General features: G+C 42.7%; 1 protein-coding gene across 1 annotated transcript in view; it reads left to right on the top strand.

Moving 5' to 3' along the window:
• The first annotated feature begins 1,369 nt into the window (after positions 1–1,369).
• LOC142151202 (uncharacterized) overlaps positions 1,370–9,988 on the top strand; it is a 76,037-nt gene continuing 67,418 nt past the window's right edge. The window contains exons 1-2 of the mRNA XM_075206571.1: positions 1,370–1,387; positions 8,692–8,755. The gene's annotated coding sequence lies outside the window, so the exon portion shown is untranslated. The remainder of the gene's footprint in view (positions 1,388–8,691; positions 8,756–9,988) is intronic.

The raw sequence follows: 9,988 nt of genomic DNA on the forward strand, positions 1-9,988 counted from the left end.
GCAAAGGAGAGAGAGGAGTCAAGGGTGACGCCGAGGCAGCGAAGTTGAGGAACAGGGGAAATAGAGGAGTTGAGAACGGTGATCGGAAGGGGAGGGGGAATGAGCGGGGGGAAAGACAATAAGTTCGGTTTTAGCGAGATTAAGTTTGAGGAATCTAGAGGACATCCAGGAGGAGATGGCGGAGAGGCAGGCGGACACCCTGGAGAGGAGGGAGGGAGGGAGAGAGATCGGGAGAGGAAAGGTAGAGTTGGGTGTCATCCGCATAGAGGTGGTACTTGAGACCAAAGGAGCTGATGAGTTCACCCAGGGAAGAGGTGTAAAGAGAGAACAGTAGGGGTCCGAGAACAGAGCCTCGGGGGACCCCTACTGGAAGGGAGGAGGGGGGGGGGAGAGAAGGTACGGTCAGCAAGGTAAGAGGTGAACCAGGACAGGGCGAAGCCGGAGAGGCCAAAGGATTGAAGGGTGTGGAGCAAGAGTGGGTGGTCAACGGTGTCGAAGGCCGCTAAGAGATCCAAGAGAATGAGAAGGGAGAAGTGGCCCCTAGCTTTAGCAGAGAGGAGATCGTTGGTGACTATGGCCAGGGAAGTTTCAGTGGAGTGGAGGGGGCGGAAGCCAGATTGGAGAGGATCGAGGAGGGAGTGATCTGAGAGGTAGGTGGAGAGGCGGCTGCAGACGAGCCTCTCAAGTATTTTGGAGGCAAAGGGGAGAAGAGAGATGGGGCAATAGTTGGAGAGAGAGGTGGGGTCAAGATTAGGTTCCTTAAGAATGGGGGATACAAGAGCGTGTTTGAAGGAGGAGGGGAAGATGCCGGTGGAGAGGGAGAGATTGAAGAGGTGGGAGCAGGTGGCGGGGGAAAGGGAGCGAAGGAGGTGGGAGGGGATGGGGTCCAGGGGACAGGAAGAAGGGGGAGAGGATGAAATGAGAGAGTGGTTGGTTTCTACTAAAAAATTAAAAAGAGAAACCTGAATAAGAAAAATATCTATATTAATTAAGAAAAGGAATAAGAGAAAAAGAGGAGAATTAAAAGATAAATATAATAAAAAAATGAAATATAAAAAGAATAAGTGACAATAAATAAAGGATAAATAAGAGAATACATATTACTGCTATTTAATTATACAATAAGGATTATATTTTCTGTATATTCAACTGCTGGTCTTTATAATGCACAAGAAAGATATTAACAGGGAGCTGTCGACAGGGTTTGTTAGGGGACAAGAAGCACCGTTCATGTGCCTTTACTCACTATGTACCTAGCTGTGAACCGGAGAATGGCCTCTTCTGCGAGGTTATGTCCAAATCGCTGAATCAGTCCGGGATTATGCCTGTTACTCCAAGTGCAACCCGCAACAACAGGATGCCAAGATGGCCGGAGGAGATTGAGGAGGTAAGTAGTTGGATTTTCACCTTTTCCAGCTGATTCAAGCTCACCAACCAGGTGACACAAAGAAGATGGTGCGGGCCGCTGCCGCAGAAAGCCTGCGTCTCCGGACAGTGCGGTCTGCACTGATAACGGGGTGATAAGCGTCGTAACTTTGTTCGCCTTCGTAACTGGTATTCCCTGCTAGGAGGAAGGCTGTCACCAGGAAAATTGCGCCACCAGATCGGGTCCTATCTCAAATTTAGTCCCCGGTCCGTGAGGAGATGCAGGCCCTGTCAGCAAGCAAGCAGGGAAGTCACTCAGAAGCTGGTATCCAGCTATAAAGTCGCTCTGTAGGTGGTCCACAGTATGTAAGTCACCCTCTATGAAAGTAGGGATATTTTGGGCAGCGGAAGCCAGCTTAAACAGGATATTTGGACGCATGGTGGAGGAGAGGAGGAGAAGACATCCTACTCCATGCTATCCGAAGCCACGCACCAGTGCAGGAATTATTTTACTGGTAAGTTATTATTAATCATGTAACAGAGGATTCACACAAGAGAGTCACTCTGAGATTCTGAATGTAGCATGTGTTTCATAAACAGGTTAACTTATTGCATCTGTAGAAGGGAGAAGCATTTGTTTTAATTTTCTGAAGGTGGCAAGTGTTTTATGTAGAATCAAAGCCTTGTTAGATACCAGGAAATGCTGGAGAGATCAAGCAAAGAGACTTGTGGGGCATTTACCTTCTGAGATGGTCTTCCTGTTATGAACTAGAGCTGCTCTATCCAAACAGACAGTTATGATGGGCCTTTCTGAGCTCTGTAATATACTGCTGTTCAGCTCATGCTGGGACTAGTAGATGAAAGAGCTTACTATTCAGTAGACTGTTCCAGCAGCTCTTCTCAGTACTGGGATCCCTTCTATGACAGCAGAACTATGAGCACTGAATATTTCTACAGGAACACTGTACCCTGCCCTGTTTAACAATGTAAGTGTCAGGAATTACTCTGATATTTGCAGCTCCGACCACTAGAGGTCTCTGATTGTGACCTGGCTGCCTGTGCAACTAGCACTAACAAGGACGGAAGATGTAAATTATACATCACATTTTCCCAATGAGATTTGAGGAATTTGGAGGCCAAGTCAGCATCTCGAACTCTCTGCCATCTTCCTCAAAACATTTCTGAAATTTTTTGCAGTGTGACTGGACACATTTTACTGCTGAAACAGTCCAGTGTCATCAGGGAATACCGTTGCCATGAAGGGGTGTATATAATCTGCAACAATGTTTAGGTAGGTGGCACATGTCAAAGTAGCCTCCACATGAATGTCAGGACCCAAGTTTACCCAGCAGAATATTGCCCAGAGCTTCTCAGCCGATTTGCCTTCTTCCCATAGTGTATCCTGGTGCCATCTATTCCCCAGGTAAATGATACATGTTGTGGCTGATCGGTCTATAAAGCTGTCACTCCAAAGATTTTATTTGTGTACCCAGCCCCTCAGACAGTGGGAGTATAATTTTCATTTGTTTGTTACCTATAGTTAAATTTTGGTCCATTACTGGCGTACGAATGTTCCAGAGTGCCCAGTTATATATCATAGTCAGTGGTAGATGAAGTGTGGAAGTAATGCAGATGTGTATGATTTCTAAGAATTCCTGGACCTTGGGGCTACAAGCAATGGAATGTTCAGCAATGAGAGTCTGACATTTATTACAGTTACTATTTAGTGTTGAATAGATGAGTGATCAAAGACTTGTAGTGAGACAAGCCCTATACAAGCTTTCAAAAGTGATTTCCTTATATAAACTAGATACCAAATGTTCCATTTTGATGAGAACTTCTTAGGTCAATATGCGGGGAATAATTACCATACCTGTGGTAGTAATGTCTAAGTCTGGAAAAAGAGAGCTAGGGAAGAAATTAAGGTTCTGACATTGCAGCACGCTGTCATGAGTATATTATTTGTTATCATGAACATATATTCTCATTTATTTATTAATGTTCATTTATACAGCACCTAAAACACTTTTACAGAGATCAATTAATCATTCACAAAGTCCCTGCCCCAGAGAAGCTTACAATTCATATTTCATACCACACAGACACACACTAGGGGTAATTTAGTCAGAAGCTAATTAACTTACTAATATGTCTTTGGAATGCGGAAGAAATCCGGATCACCCAGAGGAAACGCACACATACGGTGCAAACATACAAGCAGGTGGTATGAGTATATCAGAACCTGCTGATCTCCTGGTAATTTCATGCTCAACAGTCTCTAGAGCTTACAGAGAATGGTGCGCAAACCAAAAACATTCAGTGAGCGGCAGATCTGGGGGTAAACATTGCTGTGTTACTGAGAGAGGTCAGAGGGGAACGGCCAAACTGACAGGATGGAGAAAGTAACTGAACTAACAATGTGATAATACAATGGCATGAAGAAGAGCATCTATGATTCTCTCCCACCCCCTTCATTCTGCCAAAGACTGCCGCCCCTCCTCATTACTCATTACACTGACATAAGCTGGCCAAGCAGATTTTGGAATGATGATTGTTTTAGCACCCTCATATCCAGACAGCTATATTGATCCAGTTAGATTATATCAATGCACATGGGTAACATCCATTACACAAGGTATTGGTGTCCTCTGGAGGACAGGAGACAAGGATAATCAGGAGTGAGCAGTGAAAGCTGTATATCTTTCCTTCTACCTCTAAATTTTTATTGGTTGCCAGATTGTCAGCCCCGAATGACCACCTAAATATCAGCCCCGGCTCCATCTTGCAAAAAGAAGAACAATGTACAATATTCATGAATGTTGAGAAAAGAGATTAGTTCTGCAATCAAAATCAGAATCTACACATTTATCATATCAGTTTTTATTCAACATCAAGTGTTATGGAAACATCTGCCAGTAACATAAATGGTAATTCCAGAGATTGTTTGAACATTCAGTCTATATGCCGGACAGTCCTGTCTGATTTGGCTCAGTATGTACTATGTCACTAGTTGTTAGTTATGTTTATACTTTTAATGTGTTATTGGGATTTATTTAATAATGGTGAGAAGAACAAGAATGTGTTGTAGCCAATAGCAACCAGATATCAGCTATTAGCAGCCTGGTGTCATCAAACCAACTAATGTGATCATCGGATTGGCTGCTATGAAATACAGCAACCAGTGTATTACTTGCATCATGTTACTAAACAGTACAAAGTAGTCATGTCAGAGGGAGATAAGAGAACAATAGAAAGGTATAAGGGAAATAATAAGAAGGAATAACAGGGACCAATAGGAGCACTTCTAGTGTGATACAGGGCAGTGTGCAGTGTTCCTGTAGAAATATTCAGTACTCATAGCTCTGCTGTCATAGAAGGGATCCCAGTACTGAGAAGAGCTGCTGGAACTATCTACTGGATAGAAAGATCTTTCTTCTCCTAGTCCCAGCACCTGGATGAACAGAACAGCAGTATATTACAGAGCTCGGGAAGGGGTGCTCCATTATCAGTGTTTGTATATATAGTTCTAGTTCAAAACCTCTAGATTCTTCCAGGGGAACATATCTGCAAGTCCCATTGCCAGATCTCTTCAGTCTTCACTGAGTTGCTTTAGACCAGGGTTGTCCAACCCGCGGGCCGCATGCGGCCCAGCACGCCTGTAAATGTGGCCCAGAAGGAGTTTTGGTTGTGGCGAGGGGGCAGCACTGTTAATGGGAAAAAAAAATCCTGCAAAAAAAAGAAAAGAAAATACTTACCTTGCGGTCACATCAGCTGGTACTCCGCCTCCCTCCCCTGTCTCCTCCTCCTTGCGGCACTCGTGGTGAATGTCAGGCGTGATGTCATCACGCCCAACATCCATTGCGGAGCGCAGCACAGAGGAGTCACCCGCGCGAGAAGAACAATCAGCAGCACAGAATTGGAGAAAAGAAGAGAAGAGGACAGGAGAACAAGCCGATTTAAAATGTAAGGTAAGGGGGATTTTTTTTTATTATTTCAAGGGACGCTGACCAGTGAATAAAAGTCACCTGGTCCTGGAGCATCATGGACCTTATCTCCCTGCTACATACTTCTACTTGTAATACTAATGGGGCATTATATATTATTCTCTTTGCCCATTATAAGTTATCCCTTAACTAACATAGTGGTGTAATTAGAAAAACAGGTGACAATTTGGGGTCACAGTGATGTATATGTCAGGTACCGCAGGCCTGGTCAGGGCACCCTGATATACAATGCCTGGCTTAAATGCACTTTATTGATATTGCATCGAAACAATACAAAAAGTGATTACAGTATAATAACTAGAGAGGATTTTTTGAACAGGGCGATTGAAAGGTAAGTATAGGGGGATTTGAAAAAAAAGTGATATATATATATATATATATATATATATATATATATCACTTTTTTCTCATATATATATATGTTAACTATGTTTTCTATGGTTTTTTGGATGATCAGCTATCGTTATTGTTAGTGTATCTTATGTGTGGCCCAAACCAACTCATCGTCTTCCAATGTGGCCCAGGGAAGCTAAAAGGTTGGACACCCCTGCTTTAGACTTTCTATAAAACATTTGTCATATTCAGAAAATGAAAAAAGCCTCTACCTTGTATGGATATTATGGCGATACAGCAAGTTAACTTATGAAACACATGTTACATTCAGTATCTCAGGGTGACTCTTGTGTGTGAATCTTCTGGTGAGTGACAAGTTGTGAACTATGGGAGAAACACTTGTTACATTCAGAGCATTTAAATGGTTTCTCTCCTGTGTGAATCCGTTCATGTTTTACAAGATTTGACTTCTCTGCAAAACATTTGCTACATTCAGAGCAGTTATATGTAGAGATGAGCGGGCTCGGATTCCGCTAATCCGAGCCCACCCGAACAGTGCGGATCCGAACGGGATCCGAGCACTGTTCGGATATTTCCGGCGGGCAAAAAAATGAAAACGAGGCTCTGTCGTCCAAGTCTTGCGTCAAATCTCGCGAGGGGTGGGAGGGAGGGCCCAGAACAATTCCATCGTGTGTGAGGCGGGTGTAGGCAATTCTCTTGAGAAGCTTGGAGGGGCATGGGAGCTGGGAGATGGGGCGGTAATTTATGAGAGAGTTAGGGTCAGAATTCTGTTTTTTTAAAATGTGAGTAATCACTGCATGCTTGAAAAGTGATGGAAAAATACTAGAGATGAGCGGGCTCGGATTCCGCTAAGCCGAGCCCACCCGAACAGTGCGGATCCGAACGGGATCCGAGCACTGTTCGGATATTTCCGGTGGGCAAAAAAATGAAAACGAGGCTCTGTCGTCCAAGTCTCGCGTCGGGTGGGAGGGAGGGCCCAGAACAATTCCATCTTGTACCTCTTTTTTTGGCATTATGTGCTCAAGCTACCTCGGTGCAACCTTTTGGCCTAAAAACAATATTGTGAGGTGTTCAGAAAAGACTGGAAATTAGTGGAAATGATTGTTATTGAATGCTATTGAGGTTAATAATAGCGTAGGAGTGAAAAAAAACCCCCACAAAACTGGTTTTTAGCACTTTTTATGTTTTTTTCAAAATAAATCCGAATCCAAAACCTTTCGTCAGGTGTTTTGCGAAACAAATCTGAACCCAAAACCTCAAGCAAATCCAAAACACAAAACACGAGACACCAAAAGTGGCCGGTGCACATCCCTAGTTATATGGTCGTTCTCCTTTGTGAATCCGCTGATGTTTAACAATTTGTGACCTAGTTTTAAAACATTTGTTACATTCAGAACATGGAAAAGACTTCTCTTCTTTGAGACTCATCATGTGTTTGATTAGAACAAGTTACTTGTAGAATGCTTCTAGTCAAACATAGGAACAGTTTGTGTGAAAATCTTGTAGTTACAGAAGAATTAGCATCTGTTGGCCGATATGACTTGTTGGTTGTTGATTCTCAGAGAACAAGGTCTTTTTCCGAGAAGTCTTCTGTTCTCAGTGGGAATCCTGCTTATTAATTCGCCTGTCAAAAAAGGATGTTATTATTTAATAATTACATGGGTTAATCTACATTAACAGTATTAGTGTTATATTGTGTAAGGAGCACAAACTATATTTATAAACACAAACAGATATGACTCAGTCATTGACCATTGCTTTCATTTTTGTGCACATTGTCACATTATTGGGACCCCATTGCCAGTTAATTGTGCAGATAAGAGAACTCTATCCTCCCACATGAGAAGCCAATACTTATTGAGATAATACACATAGTCTATTAAGAGAAAATTGCTAAAATGTTTGCAAAGTGCTAGTGAAAATATCCTGTATAATCCCACAGTACTGACTTAGATTATGTGGCTAGTACATTTTTCCTGTATATCTATCTATCCAGGGCCGGACTGGCCATCTGGCACTTCTGGCAAATGCCAGAAGGGCCGATGGCAGTGTGGGCCGGTCCGGGTCCCTGCGATCCCCGTTTAAATTAAATAAGATAAAATTAAATTAATTCTTTGAGCCACCATGACAGCTCTGTGGGCTGGCCCTGCTGCAGTGCTTTCATAAAAAATACACTTACCTCAGCAGCCTCCGGGAATCCACTGTGCGCCCTCTACAGCCAGTCCTACGTAGGACAGGCTGTAGAGGGCGCACAGTGGATTCCCGGAGGCTGCTGAGGTAAGTGTATTTTTTATTTTCACAGGGAAAATGGTACTCCAGGGAGAGAGGACCCGAAAATGTGCGCAGGGGGGGGAGAGAGGACCCGAAAATGTGTGCAGGGGTGGGAGAGGACCCAAAAATGTGCGCAGTGTGAGGGGGAGAAGGCCCGAAAATGTGCGCGGGGGGGGAAGAGTGGCTGAAAATATCTGCAGGGGGAAAAGAGGGGCTGAAAATGTCTGCATGGGGGGGGGGGGAGAGGGGCAGAAAATGTCTGCATGGGGGAGAGGGGCTGAAAATGTCTGCATGGGTGGGAGGAGGGGCTGAAAATGTCTGCATGGGTGGGAGGAGGGGCTGAAAATGTCTGCAGGGGGGGAGGAGGGGCTGAAAATGTCTGCAGGGAGGGGAAGAGGGGCTAAATTAAATGTCTTGGTATTTAAAAAATAGAGCAACTTTGGGGGGCATGATATCTGTTTTGTGTGGCAGTTACATGGCTGCTCTCTGGTGTCGGCTATCACTAGAATATGAGATGGGGCTGGTAGAGGTAAATATTTTATTGACCACAAATGTTAAGATATTACTTATATATGCCTGTACAATGGGGTAGTGTTATTTGTCCATAATGGAGTGTTTTTTTTTAATTAAAGAGTATAATCATTCAGGGTTTGTTAACATTTTGCAATATAGTAACATGTTTGCATTTTCAATACAGGACTCCAAATTTCCAGAAGCCAGCGAGAAGAGAACAAATCAGCAAGAGAGAAGAGCAAGAACAGGTAAGAGACAACGGCGCAATCAATCTAAATTTGAATGCTGAAGAATATTTCGGAATATTTATATTTAGGAGTATTCCTATACATTGGGGGGGGGGGTGGGGGCGAGGGTAGGGAGGCGCTGTTGGTGTATTTGCCTACGGTGACCGAAACCCTTAATCAGGCCCTGAGTTTACTGTAGTTGTTTTATATTTCGCACACAGTCCGAACAGTGCGCTTTTGTAAATCAAGCAAACTGACTTGCACAACAAGGGAATTGATCAGGGTGGGCAGAAGATAAAGTGTGATACACAAGTTTGTGTTGCTGCTTAACATGTTGTACTGCACCAGCAACACCACTTCAGCGTGCAACAATATCATGCATGGAGCCCACAGCAGGTGGGCCTGTGTGTTTTTTAAATGCCAGGGCTGAATTTTTATCCCAATCCGGCCCTGTATCTATCTATCTATCTATCTATCTATCTATCTATCTATCTATCCATCTAACTATCTACGTGTATATATATATATATATATATATATATATATATATATATATATATATATATAAAACAAAACAGAGATGAAAATCTATGAATGTCCATCAATATATTTATGCACATATATACATATGTTATGCTTTTGTGGTACTATTTGAACATATAACTACACTGCCAAACAGTATTAGGTAGATAAATAAAATATAAAGTGTATTATCTCGGTATTTAAAGTACAAGTCATGTGACCCCAGCTTAATTTTGCAACACAATATTTACGAATAGATAATACAAAATACAGGATATATAATAGGTCCCCCCATAGTTATAATTCTTTTAGACTGCAAAACTAGCTATATAAAGATTATTAAGGCAAGAGCACATCAGACATTGTGAAAAAAGACAATATCTGCAACATTATAACTGCAATCATTTATCTATGTATCAATATATTCTTATGCATAATATAATTACCTTATTGTGTAGTTTTCTCCTTCTATCTCTCTCTCAATGCTCATTATTACTGTTCCATCCTTCCAGCTCTCCAACCACCAACTAACTAACACCAGCCTGATACAGCCTATTTATAGTCATTCCTCCCCAACTCTCTTCAATAGTTTCTGGGATGACCAAAAAATATTCTCAGACAGTTTGTCACCTAAGGTCACATAGTACAAAGGAAAATTCTAATTAGATCTTGGAAGGTGGATGTGGGGACTATTTTTTGTTCTACATGGCTGCTGTGACAGGATGGACCTCC

The sequence above is a fragment of the Mixophyes fleayi genome, chromosome 4 (genome assembly GCF_038048845.1).
Source record: "Mixophyes fleayi isolate aMixFle1 chromosome 4, aMixFle1.hap1, whole genome shotgun sequence".
Lineage (NCBI taxonomy): Eukaryota > Metazoa > Chordata > Amphibia > Anura > Limnodynastidae > Mixophyes > Mixophyes fleayi.